The following is a 16,003-nucleotide window of genomic DNA, read 5'->3' as shown; positions in this document are numbered from 1 at the left end:
GAGCTGTAATTGTTTGTCTATGTGTGTGTGTGTATGTGAGAGCAATTACTTTTAATGTTTTATGAGTTATTTATCTTGACACATTCTTGCGGGATTAACATGAGCATCTGCAGAGTCGCTGTTGGTGCATCCAGGCACCTCCAGGACCTGGGGGTCGCTGGGGGTCTCTGATCAGGGTCACGGGAACATTCCTTCTTCAGCACATTCAAACACTTTCTATTGTCTAAGCAAATGGATATAAGGGTGATAACTAACTAAATAGTACTTGTATCTACATTTTATTCTAACAGAAAGTGCTTCAACACCCCTTCCACTCTGAATAAGCGTCCCGGGCGGAGGAATCTTTATCCTGCAGTGCTCACGAATATGCTGCTTGGTGGGATTTGCAGGCTGGATGCCACAGAAGACGTATGCATCCTGGAGCCTCTGCAGGTCTTCCTGGTCCACCACAGAGAAGGCAGCCGATAGGAACTGTGCAAAGGTGCTGTATAGCAGGTGATGTTCTGAGGCACACTCACGAAGAAGCCGTCGCATACAGTGGAACAAGTCCAGCTTGATGACTATACTGTTGTAGAAGGTTCTTGATGCACATGTATTCAACGGTTGTCAACCAATCACAGGGCACAAAGAGACAACCATTCATACTCACTTTCATTTGACCCCCACCCCACACACACTCCATATTGTCTGTGGCCATGAATGTGACAGTGAATGGTTGTCTATATGTGCCCTGTGTGTTGCTGGTGACCAGGATGTAGTCCACCTCTCGCCTGAATATAGCTGGGGTAGGCTCCAGCATGCCCGCGACCCTTGTGAAGATAGGCAGTACGTAAGATGTATGGATATGTTCATTCATTTTCTACTGCTGCTGCTGGAGTCTATCCCAGTTGTATTCGGGCGAGAGGCGGGGTACATCCTGGTTGTCAGCCAATCACAGGGCACATATAGCCAACCATTCACACTCAGTTTCATGCCTATGGACAATATGGCATCGCCATATTGTCAGAACAGGTCAGAACAAATGAGTACAGCTAACTGTCCCTGCCCGGATTTTATTATGCTAAGAAATGTCGGTAGATCTCTGGCGTATCACAGGTGGCCCCCCTCCTTTCCTCGGCCGACGTCTTCTCACCAACGCAGGGCGGGCGGGGTGGAGCGGTGGAGCCAGCCGTTATCGACAGGCCGTGGCTGCCGACGTCATGCTCTCCCGTTATCTGTTGTTAGTCAAAATTGTGGATGTGTAGTAGAGCTCCGGAACTGTATGTGCCTGAAAGCGATTATGTGTCCTCTGATTTGCCCAGGATGTAACAGGTTGGATCAATCACAAACTCTACATTAACCCCAAAAATCCCACAGAACAAGATCGTGATTTACAATTATAAAAGTAGTTATTTCATTAAACAATTCTCTTAAAATGAGCCACAAACCATGAATAATACAAAGAAAGTGGTGATGGGAGGAGTTATCAAAAAGAAAAGAGGCCTGGGCTGGGCTTACCACGACAGCGGTAACATAAACGGAGGGATCCAAACCACACTGCACCCGTGACTCAGCAAACCAAAAGTGGAAAAAAAGGGACACAGGGAAACTGCTGCCGCTCTGGGCCCTCAGCACCTGCCAACAAAAAAGAACGTCCTTAAAAGCATAAAAACAAGGCAACCCTCACACACACTTCAGTAATTAAAAGTAAATTTCAAGAGCCATAGGTATCCCTCGTGGCGTCCCAGAGGAGTATAAAATTATGGATCAGGTTGAATCCTGTTTTGCTTTTATCATCCCTTGGATTTCCATTAACCATAATACCGGCCCATTGGACCGGTCTCGCCCGGACGAGTCTCTTGCGAGACGATCCAAGATAGTGGTGCGCACAGACGCAGCGGCTCACGACTCTCCCTTTCAGTGCTTTTTTGCTTATTTCATGTGTGTTTGTCTATGGACTCTATCCACGTATACATCAGCATTACACCACTACACCCGACAGGACCTTGTGGACATCGGCTACCGACACAAACTGGCAGTCTGTATCTCACCAACGCCAGATCCATTACCCACAAAAAGGACGACCTGGAGTTACAGCTCGAGGGAAACCGCTACATTCGTGACTGTTGTGTCCTAATCATCACGGAGACCTGGCTCAAACCGACGATCCCCGATGCTAGCGTGCAGCTAGCCGGCCGCTCTCTACACCGCTGGGATCGAACAGAGGACTCCGGTAAGAGCAGAGGTGGGGGGGTCTGTATTTACGTGCATGAGGATTGGTGCAACAACAGCAAGATCATAGAGACTCACTGCTCCCCTGACATTGAGTACATGTCCGTAAGATGCCGGCCATATTTTCTCCCGAGGGAGCCAACTGTTGTGATCGTCACCGCTGTTTACATCCCACCGGATGCTAACGTTAGCACGGCACTCTCTCTACTGTTGAACGTCATCATTGAACATCAGCGGGCCCACCCTGATGGCGTTCATATTATAGTCGGGGACTTTAATAAGGCCAATTTAAAGACTGTACTCAGAGGCGTGATGCTGTAATCTCGCGAGAGGGTACGTGACGCGCGCAAGTCAGACAAGCGGAATACAGCGCTCCCAAACAATCTTCCGCAAAGTATCCTTAGATATAAACCAACATATTTAACTGCTGGAAAAGTTACAGTTCACAAAAAACAAACCTGGAAGATCTGGAGGAGTACATCGACGGTTGCTTCGATAGTATCGTCATGGGCAAGTCGGGCAAGTCACCCAAGACGCCGAACTCCAAGCGTAGCCGTCCTGAGGACTCCCCTGGGGAGACGTCGCCACCAGGCACAGACATCAAGGACATCCTCGATTCCATCGACAAGAGGCTGATTTGCTTGGACGGCCGCCTGGCTCTTGTCGAGGTACTCCATAAAGAATTTCAGGCCATCCGTGAGTCTCTGGACTTCAGCCAAAAACAAATAATCTCCTTGGTGACAGAGAACGCAACCCTCCGTGAATCGGTGAAGTCCCTCACCGACGGAGTTTCACAACTCCGCCAGGAAAACAAGTCCATGAAGGAAACGATCTTGGACCTTCAGGCTCGAAGCATGAGGGACAACCTCGTCTTTGCAGGAATTCCGGAGAAATCCGAGGAAGACCCGGAAGAATCCGTAAGGGCCTTCATGGCGCAACGGCTCAAGCTCCCGGCTGACGTCATCGGGGACATCACCTTCCATCGCGTCCACCGCCTGGGAGCCAAGAAGCCAGAAAATACAAGACCGAGACCCATTGTGGCAAAATTTGAACACTTCAAGCAGAAGGAGCAGGTGAAAGGCCGAGGCCGAGAGCTGAAGGGGACGGACTTCAGCGTGAACGACCAGTTCCCAAGGGAGATCCTCGACAGACGCCGTCGCCTATTCCCTATCCGAAAAAAGTTCATCAACGAGGGGTGCCGAGCTGTCATCACAGTGGACAAACTCTTTGTTAATGGACAGCTATACCGCGATCGTGAAATTACACCGTGGCTGTATTAATCATTCTAACATGGTAACTGAATATGCTTGGTAAGGTAAGGTAACGTCCTACTTTTTCATAGTTAAATGATAAAGGTTCGTATATCATAACGCGCTCATCCTCGTTAACGCCTGCACTCTGCCTTCAAATTACTCCCCAGTTTTCTTCCTTGCATGTCACCTCATTCCTTTCCTCCCTGTCTTGCACACTTTCTCACTGTCTTTCCCCTCTTTCACTCACTTATATTCCTGTTTGTCACTTGTCTGTTTTCTGTACCAGCATGTCTATACAGTTCACACACACTCACATAATCACAAACCCGCAAATATAAACATTGTACATAAAGGTACACATCCATGTACACAGGTGGCTCGTACTGTACATCTGACACATAAACCTACAACACTGCCACTTACACACACGCATATCTCACACATGCATACACCAACATTACACCTTCACTAGTCAGATCAGGAGGACTACATTATAATATGCCCATGTGCACTTTAAGCATATATGTAATAGTATATGCTTACATTACCTACAGGCACATATACTTCACACTTGCACATATATACACACACATATCATCATAAGCTAGTCTAGGATGTCCTCACTGCAATTTGTCACTTGGAATGTCAGGGGAGTCGGGTCTCGAGAAAAAAGACAAAAAATGTTTAACCATCTAAAGAATATCCAAGCAGACATTGTCTTATTGCAAGAGACTCACATCTCCAATGCAGCTGCCCATACATTTCACTCACCACAGTTTCCACACATATACCTAGCAAACTACAACTCCAAACAGAGGGGCGTAGCCATTTTAATTAGCCGGAGGGTCAATTTTACACTGCTCAACAATACTATAGACATAGAAGGTAGATATATAATAATTAACATATCTGTGGACAATGTTAAATTTTGCATTGCCAACATATATGGCCCTAATGTTGATGACCCCTCTTTCTTTCACACCTTTTTTTCTTCTCTCTCTGCACACCTGGATTCAAGCTTGATCTTGGGAGGGGACTTCAACTTGGTATTTAATCCAGATATAGATAGGTCTAGCCCAGCTGGGGGACATCGTGAGTCTCAAGCAACAACAACACTGAAAAAATATATGACTGATTTTGGTCTTTGTGATGCTTGGCGCTCTTATCACCCTACTCACAGAGAATATACGTATTTCTCACCAGTGCACCACACGTACTCCCGAATTGACTACTTCTTAACAAGTAGCTCAATCTTATCTAACATATCAAATATTCACATACACCCTATCATTATTAGTGATCACGCACCAGTCTCTCTCTTTCTCACTAACCAAAGCACAAGTACACCTACTAAATGCTGGAGATTTAATACATCATTGCTTAAAGACCCAGACTTTTTAAAGGTCTTTGAGAGAGAGTGGACAATGTTTTTAGATTTTAATGACCAACCGGGAACCTCGGCTTGTGTTCTCTGGGAGACAGCAAAAGTAGTAATGCGCGGGAAAATTATCTCCTACTCATCATATAAGAAAAAGAAAGAAAGATTATTGGAATTGGAATTGGAGGAAAAAATTAAACTCCTTGAAACCGCTTATGCAAATTCACAGGATGAGAATACTCTGAATAACCTTAGAAAATTGAAATTAGATTTAAAAGAAATTACTGATAAGAAAATTCAGTTCCAATTACAAAGACTACGTTTGGAGAAGTTTGAACATGCCAATAAATCTGGAAAATACTTAGCTAACCAACTAAAACTTAATAAAGAAAAAAACTCTATATCCTCCATTAGAAACTCAGAAGGTAACATCACTCACCTTCCGGAGGAAATTAATTCAGTCTTTAGGGACTTTTATAAAAGACTATACACACCTCAGATTAACCCTTCTGTTCCAGACATTGAAACATTTCTTAGTACCATAGAATTACCAAAATTAGAAAAAAAATCAGGTGACAACCCTGGACTTACCCATTTCACTGACAGATCTTTATGATGCTCTACAGGAAATGCCAAATAACAAGGCACCAGGACTGGACGGGTTTCCTGCCGAATTTTATAAAACATTCTGGTCACTGCTAGCCCCAGTTTTTTTTTTAAATGGTTCAGGAAATAAAAGAAAATGCACGCCTACCCCCATATATGAATTCTGCTACAATCAGTCTTTTGCTAAAATCAGAAAAGGACCCAACATTACCTTCCAGTTATCGTCCAATTTCACTTATTAATGCGGATCTGAAAATAATATGCAAAGTATTAGCTAGAAGACTGGAAAAAGTTACCCCTCATATAATCCCATCATCCCAATCAATCAGGATTTATCAAGGGGAGACACTCAGTTAGCAATGTACGCCGCTTAACCAATTTGATTGATCACTCTATCATCCATAATTTGGAAACCACAATCGTCTCACTAGACGCTGAAAAGGCATTCGACAGAGTTAACTGGAAATTTCTCTTTGCAACCCTACAGAAATTTGGCTTTGGAGAGTCATTTAGAACGTGGATCCAAATATTATATAGCATCCCAAAGGCCTCCGTTCGAACCAATAATCTGATCTCTCCAGAATTCACTTTACAAAGAGGTACTAGGCAAGGTTGTCCACTCTCCCCCTCATTGTTTGCTATCTTCATTGAACCTCTTGCAGCTGCAATTCGACAACATGGAAATATTAAAGGGATCCACACAACAAATGTTCATCATAAGATAAGCCTTTATGCTGATGATGTGTTACTCTTCCTAAAAAACTCACACTTCTCACTGCACCAAGCTATCACACTCATCAATAACTTTAGCACCTTCTCGGACTACTCTATTAACTGGTCTAAATCCATAGTATTGCCCATTAATTTCGTTTTCCAGAGCACCCCCTTTATACCACTGCGTTCAGGGAATATCAGGTATTTGGGCATCAACATTTCCCCCAATCTGTCAGACCTGATCAGCTTGAATTATACCCCACTGTTGAAATCGATTGAGGATGATCTTGAACGTTGGAGAACTTTGCCGATCTCTCTTATGGGCAGAGTATCCACTGTGAAAATGATGATATTACCAAGGATCAATTATCTGTTCTCTATGATCCCAACCAGACCATCTATAACTTGGTTTAAGTCATTAGATTCATATATAAATAAATTTCTTTGGAAAAATAAGCCAGCACGAATAAGCCTAAAAACATTACAAAAATCTAAAGAATGTGGGGGCTTAGAACTGCCAAATTTCTCCAATTACTTCCTGGCAAATAGGCTACAGTATATCTTAAAATGGATAAAACCTAACCCCTTGGATCAGTTATGGCTAGACATTGAACAATCATTTAGCCAAGAAATCCCCATCTTTAACTTACCTTTCATAAGTCAAATCCTTAGGAAACACGATTGTTTTAAAAGCATAAATATTAAAACCACTCTGACAGCTTGGTGGGAATTTTTAAAAATAACTAGGTCCTCGCTCAATCCTTGCCAGTACACTCCGATCTGGAATAACCCTGATATATTGCTTAAAAAAAAACATTGGATTTTACAACATGGCATGACAAAGGAATAAGTTGCTTGGAAAATATCATAAGGGGGGGAAAGTTTGTGTCATTCACTTACCTTGTTACACAGTATGGGTTAAGCCAGAATACATTTCTTGAATACTCACAAATTAAATCCATAATTAGAGCTAGGTTTCGTAACATATCTTGGGAAAGCTATCCCACCATTGACCAATTCTTAAACGTATCCACTCCCCAAACATTATCCAAGTTGTACATTCTTTTGTCAAAGTGTGACAACACCGTTGGGGTGCCAGTCTCCAAATGGAACCTAGATTTATCTACAAGCTGTGACCCTGAGTTCTGGAAGCAAATATGCCTTAATTCGTTCCGTTTAATAAAAAATCCCAACCTACAGTTGGTTCAGTTCAAAACCATTCATAGAGTACACTACACAGGGCAGAGAATGTTTAAAATGGGACTAACCGACTCCAACATCTGTGTATACTGCCCAGATCATGTAGTAGATGATTATTTACACTCCATGTGGGCATGTGCCCCCATTAGTAATTTCTGGCAAGCAGTGTGCGAGGACCTTTCTTTGGCACTTGGGACCTCTATTCCTTCCTCACCTGTATTATGCTTGTTGGGTGATCTTTCTACAGTCAACGTAGAAACAAATCACACACAACTCCTCATCACAGCGTTAAGCATTGCCAAGAAAACCATTCTTATCAATTGGAAATCCAAAAAAAAACTGAACATAGCCTTTTACAAAAATCTTCTGTTAGATCATATAGCAATTGAGAGAATGTCTGCTGAATCCAAAGAACTGTCAGAATTTAAATCTATATGGGCTCCAATAATTAATCTCTAAAATTAATCGCTTAATGTAATTCTCGAAGGGCTGAGTGTGCCTGTCTCTGCCCCTGGCGGTCTCGTTCCTCTGGCTTGGGGCATGGTCTTGGTCGCCGGGTTGCCCTGGCGTCTGGGGGGTGAGCGGGTGGGTGCCGTGTATCTCTGTCCCTTCCTGCTGGGCTGACCCCCTGGAGGTTCTGGTGGGGGTTGGTGGGGGGCTGTCCGGATTTGGGGATGGGGCGTGGGTGGGGTGGTGGTGGTCGTCCCGGGGGTGGTGCAGGCCGTCCCTCGGGGTGGTGGGTAGATGGGGAGCCGCATCCTGTGGGTGGTGGGCGCCTGCTGCTGCTGGGGGGGGCCTGTGTGCGTCCGGTGGCGCTGGTTCCTCCGCGGCCTCCCTCGCCCCTGGGGGTGGGCCGGGTTTGCCCTGGGTGCTCTGGCCTGGCTACTGTGTGGGACCGTGGGGTGTGGGCATGGGAGGCTTTGGCCCTGCCCTTGGTGTGGGCACGGGTGGTTATACCCCGCTGCCCTTGCAGAGCCTTCCCCCTTAGGTATGTATATGGCTATATATGTGTGTGTGTAGGTATGCATGTATATATTTATATCATATATATATATATATCATATCTAAAATAGCTAAAAGATCTAAATTATTAGAAAATATATTTATATATATATTTTATATATTTATATTTATATATATATTTATATATAAATTATTATATATTAAGTATCAATAGTAGTATCATTATTATACATACATAACTATCAATAAATATTATTATTATTACTATTATTATTACTATTATTGTTATTATTATTATTATTATTATTATTATTATTATTATTATTATTATTATTATTATTATTATTATTGTTATTATTATTATGATGACTATTATTGTTATTATTATTATTATTATTATGATTACTATTAATATTATTGCTATTATTATTATTAGTATTATTATTATTATTATTATTATTATTATTATTATTATTATTATTATTATTATTATTATTATTATTATTATTATTATTATTATTATTATTATTATCAATTACTTTACTTTATTTTTATTTTTTATTTATTATTTTCATTCTCAATTTTAATTTTTGTGTATGGTAGGTGTATGGCCCCGGGTGGGGCGCCTGGTAAGCTCATACGGGAGGGGGGGTCTCGTTTGTGCAGCTTGGGGTCTGGGTGGGGAGGTGCGGTGCTGGGGTGGGGCATTACCTGCTTCCCTCCCTTCGGTAGGGGGATGGCTGGGTTGTAGTGGATGTGGGGCGGGCGGGTGGGGGCGCTGGCTGTGGGTGCGTGGGTAGCGGGGCGGATAGCGGTGGGGGTGGTGCTCTGCGCGGCGCGGGCCGGGATTAGCGGGGGGCTTGCTTGGGGGGCGGGGTGGTGGGCTCTGGGTCGTGGGGGGGCCTCGACCAAGGTTTGGGGGGTGGGGCTGGCTGGTGGCTCACGGGCGGCCCCTGCTATTTGCCGGTGTCTGGTTGGCCCCTTCTGTCTCCGTTCTGGTGGCGGTCTTCCCGCCTCCGGGGTGTCCTACTTGGCGGGTCCGTGGGTGGATGGGAGATGTGGTGGAGACGGGTCAGCGCTGTGGTGGAGGGTGGGAGTGGGGGCGCATTCACTTTTTGCGGCTGTTGGGGTGTCGTCTGCCTGGTGGGCTCTGCTGCCTGGTGTGTGTGTCTCTGTCCCGCCCTGGCATTCTTGGCTCACGAGCCCGGGGGGCGGGGTTGGGCTCTTCCCCATGCGGGTCCCGGTTCTCCTGCGGTCTCTGTGGTGTCACTCCCTGGGCTGCCATGGTGATGGATGTGTTGCCGGGGCGCGGTTCCTGCTGTTCTGGTGGTTGTAGGAGCTGCCTCGGGGCGTGTGGTTTGTCCGCGGCTCCTGGTGGTCCGGGGGTGGCGTAGCTGGCTCAATCTCTGGTGGGGCCCTCCGGGGGGGGAGCTGGCAGGCCGGACTGGCCGCCACGATGGGCTGGGTGGGGCTTGTGGTTGGTCCTGTGGCCCAGGGCTTGCTCCCGGCGGCTGGCTTGCCCGGCTCGGTTAGCCGGTAGTGCGGGGTGGGCGTGTGTGGGGCCCCGATCCTCCCTGCTGCACTGCACCACCTCACATACATGTAGGACTTTGGGGGGTGGCCTGCAACTGGTTTTGCCGGGGGCGAAGGGTTTCCTTGCGGATGCCCTTTTGTCCTCGGCATTCCTCTGGCTGGTCACCCTTCAATTTTAACCGCACCTTAGACACTCAGTTCTGGGGGGGGGGTCTGGGCAGGCATGGGACCCACCATTGCTCAGCTTCCCTCCACACACACACACACATACACATACACCACACACATAGGTCAGCCATATGGGGCAGGCCAATTTTTAATTGCACTATCTACACAATACCATCTTCACACACACAGGTGTAGCGGGCTGGACCGGAGAGCCTACTGCCTACCCCCGCGATTGGCCCGCTGGCTGCTGGGGCTTGGCGGCTCGCTCGGGGTGCCCTGGGCTGCAGGATATTTTGGTCTGGTCTGCCTGGCCTTCCTGGGGGTCCCGCTGGAACCAGCTGACGCCGGGACATGCCCTGGTGTCATGGTTGGCGCTACCTCCCAGGATCTGTCCTGGGTCGCGGGCGCCAACGTGCCCTTGGGGGGGCGTTCACCGGCCTCCAGGCAGTGGGGTCCGCGCTGCTGGTGGCCTGAAGTCTACGGTGGTGGCTTGGGGTTGTTGCGCTGTGGTGGCTGCTGCGGGGACCGGGCTGTGTGTTGGGAGGGGACCTGATCCTGCTTGTGGGGACGTGGGCCTGGGTGGCGTGTGGGGATGGGGAGCATGCTCCTCGGGGTGGGGCCTGCTGGGGGGGCGGTGCTCTTTCGGGCGTTTGGGTGTCTGCTGCCACTGGTCTTATGCTCTGCTGCATCGCTGCAGTCTTGCCTTAGGGTGCGTCGGGGATGGTTCTCCGGTATGTGGGCGGAGCGCTGCTGGTTCTGGGGGCGGGGGGGGGGGGGGGGGCTGGCCCTCCCGGTGGATGGTGGGGTCCGTCGGTGGTCTTAACTCCTCGGCTCTGGTGCTTGGCCTCCCCGTGACTTGGAGCTATGGCTCTCCCTCACGGGGGTGAGCTGCCCGGCGGATGTCGGCCGGCGCAGTGGAGCGCCTCACCACTCGCCTGCTCGCCCCCTTCGCTTGTTCATGTGCGGGCCTCCTCCCCTCGCCCGCTCCTTTGTCTGCCACACTGCCGTAGCCCTGATGCCGTGGTCGAGGGGAGTCTGGGGGTGCTATGCCTTGGCGGTCCGTACCTCCCTGGGCTCGGGGCCTGGTTGTGGGTCTGGGACCCCTGGGTCCCCCGCTCTGTGATGCCCCGGACGCCCCACCCGGGCACGTCCACAGCATGTGTGTGTATTGAGTGGATGGGGTGTGCATGTGTCTGAGTTTATTTTATGTATTTATTGTTTTAAATACTTAGATAAATAATGATTAGTTTTATTATAATTATATATATATATATATATATACATATATGTATATGTGTGGGTGTGTATGTGGGTATATGGCCATGTAGATATACGGGGGGGGGGCTCTGCGGGGGTCTGGCGTAGGGCGTTCCATCTCAACCGCCCGGTCCTCCATGGGGCAGTGTGCCCGGGCCTCTTCTGTCCTGGCCGGGGCGGTCCTATGTCGGTGGTCGGGCCTGGGGTTACCTGGGGCGGGCCTGGTTCTGCTTCCTGGGGGTGTGTGGGGGGCGGGAGGCGGTGCCTCCGGCCGTGGACGGGCTCCCTTCCGGCCAGCGGGGGCGCCCCTGTGCCCATGGGTGTGTGGCCTTCGATGCCCTTCTGCCCTAGTGGGGTATGGTCTCCCGCTGGTCTCGGGGGTGCGGCTCTCCTCCGGCCTGCTGGCGCCTTGTTGCTCCTCCATGGCCTCTTGCTGGTCTCTTCGGGGAGTTGCTTCGGGGGCGGGTCTTGGGGAGTCGGCCCTGGCTTTGCCCACACCCACGGGGCCGGAGGATCTCTGGCGGTGGGGGCTTGACCTGGCGGGGTTTGCTGGGCGGTAGAAGGCAGTCTCTCTCCTTTTGTCATTCTCAGTGACAATTACACATTCACACACTCGCATTCACATACACAACACACCTCCATATGGGCACTCACAGCACATGGGTGCTTCTCTATACAATCTACTATCTTATCCCTGATGTTTATATAGTATTGGTATGCTATTATTACAGTAATAATGATGTCAAGCAGTGAGATTTTAATTACTGTAACTGTATGGTTGCAATTGTGTTTACTATCATGGGTCATGTCTTCATCGTTACTATTGCTACTGGTAAGTTGGACTGTTTCATTTCACTGATATCATCTCTATTGTGACCCTTAGCCATCATTGACATTTAACTGTTCTGTTTGTCACTGTTGTTGTTTTGCGAATTCTTGTTGCTGCTGTTTTTGTCTCTCCCTCTATTGCCCCCCACCTTTCTCTTCTCTCTTCTTTTCTGTTCTTCTTCTTGCTCCGGTCCAGTCGCCCCAAATGGCATAACAAAAACATCAAATAACGGCAAATAAAATTTCATGGTACAGGGAAGTTGTAGCCAACACCTTTCCTGACACAGAGCAAATCTGTCTAGCATGTAAGAGCATTCAGATCAACAATACTATCTGCCCCAATGGCTGGACGGGACAAAAAAAAAATAAAAAAAAATAAATAAATAAAGACTGTACTCCCGAAGTTTCATCAGCATGTCAAGTGTCCAACGCGAGGAGCAAACACTCTTGATCATGTTTGCTCAAACATAAAGCACGGCTGCAGAGCATCACTAACTTCAGAGGACGTGATGTGATGTCAGGAGACCTGAGCATGTCTCTGGCAGAGAAGACAGGAACTCAACAGTTTCTTTGCCCGCTTTGAAACACCACAGCGACACTCATCTTCTCCAGCCCTGCCCCCAGCCCCTCCCGGCCCCACGACGGACCCCCCCATTAACTGTAGGAGAGCATGACGTGAGGCGTGTGCTTCAAGCAGTGGACCCCAGGAAGGCAGCTATGATTACCTGCTATTCAGGATGACCCATTGTGGTCCTTCCACAAGGGAGTTGCGAGCTGGAAGCTGTGAGCTGTTCAGGTGTCTTGACACCCCGAGTGCCCCCTAAATCGCACGTTGTCGGCAGGATTTGAACCTGCGCGGGGAATCCCCAATGGATTTCTAGTCCATCGCCTTAACCACAAATGCAAATGCAATGGAAAATGACGGTAGACGGTATTGCCATTCTTTCCTGGCAGACATAACATAAGCAAACGGCTTGTCCTTCGAGCCAGACTTGATATTGGGACCTCAGGATTCAAGCTTGAAACACTATAGTCATCCGCTCTTCCAACTGAGCTATCAAAGGTCTTGTTGTTTTAGGGCGAGTGAGCGTCTCATTGAGGTTGCAGGCTCAAACACGCTGTGGATGAGAATGCCACTTTTGGCAGTGTTTTTGAGATAATCAAGTCTCAGGTGGTTAGGTGTGACTTTTCTGATCGAATTCAAAGGTCATGTGTTGGTCCCGAAAAGGGTCTTTGCACTTTTTTCAACACGACCACCGATGAAAGGTATAAAAACAGCCCTGTTGCATTGGCCGGGAATCGGACCCGGGCATCGGACCCGGGCCTCCCGCTTGGCAAGTGTGAATTCTACCACTGAACCACCAATGCCACGTGGGGACACACTGTAAGAGAAAAAAATCATACAAGGGAGGGAATCCAAAGTCCAACACATGTGTGAATTGAGAGGTTGTGGTTGGAGCGGGCAGTGCAAGCAGCTGGGGAATATCCCTGGTGGAGGAAGAGCGTTGGCGTGCTGGGCGAACTGGACAGCGGGAAATCGTGTATAGGACTCCCACAGTACAGGCACAGGCACAGCCACAGGCATAGGCGGTGACTCCTCTCCGCTGACGAAAGGCGACTGGCTCCCAGTTGCATGGGGACGACACTCCCGACGTCGTAAGACGGCGCTCCGCTGCTGGAGCAGGGAGGGAGGAGTGGTGCCAGAAGAGCCCCAGGAGGTGGGATTTGGAGCCGACCTGTGGGTTGGAGAGGCTCCGCCCTCCGCTGTGCGCTGCGCTCCCGCAGCCGGTTGTCGAGTCGAATGGATAGCGACAGAGAGCAGCTGGAATGACAAGGTGCTGCGGAGCGCATATCGGGCGAGCCTCAGCCAACAAGTGCAAGATGAGCTGGCCGCTCGGGATGAGACCCAGACGCTGAGGCTCGCCCGATACGCGTTTCGTAGCGCCTTGTCATTCCAGCACCTCTCTGCCGTTATCCCGGTTAGCTCAGTTGGTCAGCGTGTGGTGCTAATAATGCCAAGGTCATGGGTTCAACCCCCCGTACTGGCCACTCTTCTTCATGTGCTCCAGGAACAACAAAACGGTGACAACCCACTGGCCCCCATATCCAACATCACACCACCCACCCACCTGTGAAACACCCTCGACAAGGCCGCTGAAAGACCGGGGAGAGGTAAAGAAAACAGCATGTCAAAGCAGAGTGGCAACAAACCTCTCGGCCACCGAGACTGCAAGAAGCAGATCAATGGGGACAGTGGACCCCATTATCCTCTACCCAAAATTTAGACCACCAGTGTAGAGAATGCAGACCGTGAAAAAACAACAAAAGCCCCCGTCGACAACACCCCGGCCCTCATAACCAACAGTACTCCACCACAAGGTAAACAGCATGGCGGCAACAAATGCCCAACCAAAGCGTCACAGAAAAAAACCCATTGGATTTCAAGTCCAACGCCTTAACCTCTCGGCCACCGTGACTGCTTGGAAAAGACCAATGGGGGCAGGTGACCCCATTGTCCTAGAACCAAAATGTTGCTGATGTCAAGGATCAGCTGGCAACATGTGCATGGGAGGAAGACACGTGGTTTGTGTGAGGGGCTACACAAGTCTTTCCACGGCTAGTTAAAAGCCAGGCACCTCACATCGTTTCCATAAAGTACCAAGGGACAACAAAGCAGGGAAGATAAGGGATAGGGAGGAGAGGGGAAAGATGCGACCGCCTTTGTTCAGAGCCAGAGAAGAAGCTCTCCTCTCTGCAAGGTCAAGCACAGTATGCCAGAAGATTTCAGTTTGTGAGTTGTCCTCATTCTACAAAGGCCTGGATAGCTCAGTTGGTCCTCCTTCTGTGGTCAAGTACACTATGCCAGAAGATTTCTGCTCCTTCATCCTCAACACCGAGAAGGCCAAGGAGATGACCGTGCACACAAGGAATAACTTGTTGAAGTAAATCGTTTCGACCAAGCACCTTTGCGATGTTCCAGGACTGTGGGTAAACGCCATTCTCAATAATTAAATTGAAGATACAGTGCGAGACAGGCACTTTGACCAGCTTAGCCACAGTGCCAGCTGTGCATCTGGCACCAACACAAAAACAGTTCGCCAATGGGGAAAAATGTTCATACAAGGGAGGGAGTCCAAAGTCCAACACGTGTGAATTGAGAGTCCCTGGGTGGGCTCAAACCACCAACCTCTCAGTTAACAGCCAAACGCGCTGACCAATTGCGTGACAGAGACTACAACAGCACACAAGGAATAACTTGTTTAAGTAAACCTTTTCGACCTAGCACCTTTGCGATCTTCCAGGACTGTGGGTAAACACAATTCTCAATAATTAAATTGAAGATATGAGTTTCTCAGGGAAACAAGGAGCGAGAGGTTCAGTCATCACTGGGAACTTTGGAAGTGTAGTCACTTTAAGTCAGGTCTGCTTTGGTGAACTTCAGAGGCATCGTGACCAGTCTGCATCAAAACATTATCTGAAATCCTGTGGCAGGTTTCTGGCTTTGATTCTTAATTCAGTTGCCATCCCTGATAGATGGTAATGGTAATGGTAATCATGCCCGCGTGGCAGGCGAGTGTCTTTGCTTGTCTGACGTCTGTGTCGCATCCTGATTGGCTGGCAGCAAATGTCTGAGAATTCTACCACTGAACCACCAATACCACGTGGGGACACACTGTAAGAGAAAAAAAATTAAACTGTCAAGTGGATGAGCCTCTGCAAAGTAACGCTGAATGACAACACATCACAATGTCATACTCTTTGGATTCAAGCACCTTCTGCGGTTTCTCGCAGCAAGGAGAGTGAAAAAACAAACCCAGTGACATGCCGCTCCACTGTAAGTATGCCATTCATGCTCCTCTCTTTTTATTTTCTTTAGGAGGTCCCTAATACA

This window comes from Doryrhamphus excisus, chromosome 13 (genome assembly GCF_030265055.1).
Source record: "Doryrhamphus excisus isolate RoL2022-K1 chromosome 13, RoL_Dexc_1.0, whole genome shotgun sequence".
Classification (NCBI taxonomy): Eukaryota; Metazoa; Chordata; class Actinopteri; order Syngnathiformes; family Syngnathidae; genus Doryrhamphus; species Doryrhamphus excisus.
This window is presented reverse-complemented; position numbering follows the sequence as displayed.